Source organism: Humulus lupulus, chromosome 6 (genome assembly GCF_963169125.1).
Source record: "Humulus lupulus chromosome 6, drHumLupu1.1, whole genome shotgun sequence".
Lineage (NCBI taxonomy): Eukaryota > Viridiplantae > Streptophyta > Magnoliopsida > Rosales > Cannabaceae > Humulus > Humulus lupulus.
This window is the reverse complement of record NC_084798.1, coordinates 212967371-212971536: the sequence shown is the minus strand read 5'-3', so window position 1 is coordinate 212971536 and position 4166 is coordinate 212967371.

Below are 4166 nucleotides of genomic sequence, written 5' to 3'. Positions count from 1 at the left end.
GGTAATATCTTCTATTCCTGAAATCTGTCTCAGACCTAATATTCTCATGTGTTGAGAATATCTTGTGAATCAAAAAATTCCCTACCATTACTCTGTGCACACACGTCTTTAGGTGTAGAGATACATGTTGGAAGATCTTGGTCTGAGTATTTAAGGGACTGTTTTGGATTATGTTTGTAGGAGAAAAAAACATAGCGAAGATTCTTGATAGTTTTTCAACTGGTCAATCTTCATATTTTTATTTCTTTATCATTAATGTTTTGCATATTAATGGATCTGATTATATACAGATTGTTTAAATAATTTTTTTTTGAAATCTCTAGGCCTATCACCCCGTGCTTTCCGCTGCGCATATGGTAAACTAGTTACCAACATATACCGTAGCCTTTGTCTTGTTTCATCATGTCGCAACTCATTACTTGTCCTCATTGTTGCATTAGTTTGTAGCTTGTCATTGTCCTTTATGTTGAACTTCGTTACCAAGGATTTACTCGCCTCACCGCGTCCTTAGTCGCCATTCACTCCATCGAGATTTTGTTGTTGTTCACTACCGAATGTTGTGGTGTGTCCACTTTGTATGCTCCTCCACTGAAGACTCCTTAGTGACTGCATGTATCTATCTAGTTAACAACATCACCTCGCAAGATAATGTCATTGAGTAAACTCCCTAACCTATCTTTTCTAACTTATTAAAACGACTGTGTCGTAAAGCTTGTGTGTCATTTGATCTTGATAGTGTCCAATTATATTATCGTCTTCGTATTCCATTCTCCGTTTTACTTGAAACTTGATACTGTCATACTTACTATTTCCTATGATACATCTCATCAATTCAATGCGTTCATTCACAACAGACGTCTTTTGGAGAACTGATATTCTTTCATCTCCGTCGTTAACCTCATCAATCTGAACCTTTGGGATGTCACAGATTTCTTTAAGGAGAGTTTCTTTCTAGAATTCTTAATTACTAGAGGCATAATGAGAAGTCTAGAAACATACTACTAAAACTTAAAAGCAACTTGGTGCAAAATGACATTTAATGGTGTGAAAGAAAGTATATGTTCATGTTTTTAATTTCGTAGTAAAATAACCTAACCGCCTTGTTAATATTATATATTACCAAATATGCCTTTTAGAAAATTACTATTTTATTCTAAATATTTTAATATTATTGTATATGTATATTAGTTTTGTTTAATTAGTTTTTATTTTAAAGTTATTTTGATTTTTTTCGTGTTTTATGGTGTTATACCCAGATTTCGAGCCGTAGAAAATATGACCTCGAAAGCTGAGTTCGCATTAAATGGTCTTGTGAGGGTTAAGGGTATGCTCTACGATTGTAAATCGGAGCCTGCAAAGTGTGATACAGATCTCGAATATGGTGACCTCGAAATGATCTCGATCTCGAAGGATAGCTCTGTGAGCCCCTCATCTTCAGAAGCAACTTCGGAGCAGGGATCTCGAGCTCGATATGCCATCTCGAAAGAAATGTAAGCTCGGGAAGTGTCAGCGGCTCGCACAATGACGTGAAGCCTTGGAGATACGCAATGACTACCTTGAATGTCTACAAGTGTTGTAGATATGGGATATGATCCTCATTTATTAATGTAAATCCCCAAGAATCGTGGGATATTATTTGGTCAGTTATGCGTTTCCTGGTCTTCAGGGACGTTTCCTTTTATATCTGATTATAGGCATTTAAAGCCATTTATTTTATTCACAAAAGAGTAACTACCCAAAATATGTGGGATAGTATTCTGCATCCTTCTCTATAAATAGAGAAGGCATGCACCATTGTAAAGGATGGAATTTCTGATTCTTGAGAGAAAACTCTGGAGAATTCATGCTAAAGGATTGTTCAGAGATAATCTTGAGATTAATAACAGAGACTCGTGGACTAGGCAGATTTAACTGCTGAACCACGTAAAAACCGCGTGTCTGATTCGTTTGTTTGTTTTAGCCATTGTCTTTAATTGTTTGCGTGCTCTCTTCTTTTATCTGTTGACGAAAAGCGGCATCAACAGTTTGGTGCTTTCATTGAGAGCCTCAAACATCCATCCCTGAGAGATTCATGGCTACAAACAATCAGAACACTCCTGAAGAAAATTACCCAAGGCGTCCTGGAAAACAGCCAATGGAGAACCCGGACGCTGATGAAAGGAGTGGGTCCTCTGATTCCCGGGGACCACCTCCACAACCAAGGGATGAGGACATGTACTATAACCCTGAGCGTTATGTCCCTATTGTAGAATTGGAGAATCGGCAGCTGAAACAACTGCTGGCAGATGCCAACAAACGTAACGAGGAGTTGACTAGGATAGCCGCGGAGGCGCAGGTGGCTCAGCCCCCACCTCCGCGCGAAGACCGAGCCCCTCCTCCAAGGGACGTACACGTTCCTCCCCGGAAGCCCCGTGGACGTCCACGAAAAAATGCTAACACAAGGAGGCCAGCTCAGCCTCCAGCACCAACAGAGCCATCTGCTCCTTCTAGGCCTCAGAGGAGTACCCGAGCTCGGGTCCCGCCTAATCCACCTGTGGAAGTGCCTGCAGGAACTGAGAACAACCAAGCTCCTGTCGAGGCTCGGACTCAGGTTCCTGGTAGTGCACCAAACGCAACCGGCCCATCTCGGGCAAATTCTGGACCTTCCAGGCCGAGGCAAGGACGGCAACCACCGTCACCTATACGGTTTCCTCCGTCTCCCATAAGATATCCTTCACCTCCCCGCAGGAACGCTCAACCTGGTCGAGATCAGGATCAAGGGCGTACAGGGGAGAGACAAGGAAACGGGGAGACGTTCCAGGGGCGGAAAGGCGCGCCATCCGAGAGAAGTCAGACGTCCCGATCTCGTACTGCAGTGACGAGGTGACGTAGAAAGGATCCACCACGAAATGACCGATCGATGAGTTTCACTAGCGATGAGTCCGGAGAAACAAGGTCTGTCAGTAAACACGACCGGGGTCGTAAAAATACTGGGAATCACAAGAGCCATCCCGACCTGCGCAATCACCTGAATCAGAGCAGGGGAAAGGGAGATCAGACAAACCCGGATCTTAGGAATCATCTGAATGGGCGTAGAGATCCCTCACGGAGACGCGAGCCTGGGATCGCGATTAATGACTATCAATTCCAAACGCCGCCTAAGGACCCAGTACAAGAAAGGATCGATCAGCTCGAAAAAGCCTTTAGGCTTTTGAAGAATGAGCGAGGAAACGGTCGATATGAGGACTCTGATGAGGAACTCGAGCCGTTTGCTCCCAATATTTCTAACACTCAGTTCCCCCAAGGGTTCCGGATTCCTCACGTCCCAGCGTTTGAAGGAAAAACCGACCCATGCAGCCATCTGAGTACATTCAACACTATTATGAGAGCTAGTAACGTAGGTTACGAGCTCAGATGTATGTTGTTTCCAACATCATTGGCCGGGCCTGCCAAGAGTTGGTTCGAGAAGTACAAGAGACATTCTATAACTTCGTGGGATCAATTGTCTAGAGACTTCAAGAAGCAGTTCCGGGCTATGGTGGGAGTCAGACCCGAAGCATCCACCTTGACTAACGTCCGACAACAACCAGGCGAAACACTAAAGAGCTACCTGACAAGATTTAATCTAGAGGTCGCCCGAGCTCGTGACGTGGATGACAGCGGGCACTTGATGGCCATCCGAGCTGGTGTTTTACCCGGGAGTGCACTTTGGGATGACATACAAGGGAAACCGGTGAGGTCGATAACCGAGTTTAACAGACGGGCGCAGAAATTTGTTAATGTAGAGGAAGCGAGGTCAACACTCAAAGCGACCTCGCAGACCGAAACTACAACGATAAACATTAACTCCGCCTCAACCTCGGTTGACCCTCTAGTTACACAGCCTGCCTCGGAGAATCCTTCCAAGAGGAAAAAAAGCGAGGGAAATAATCCCGAGGCTGATGGAGGAAAGAAGAAAAAAGGAGAAAGATATTTCTCCGTATATAAAGTGCATACCGAGCTCAACGAGTCCCGGGAAAACATATACCTGGCTAATGAAAACCAGGTCCCCTTCAGGCGACCGGATCCTATGAGGAATCAAAAGTCCAAGAGGGACTCCAGCAAGTATTGTCGATTTCATAGGGACACCGGCCACACAACTGATGAGTGCCGACAGCTCAAGGACAAGATCGAAGGATTGATCTCGA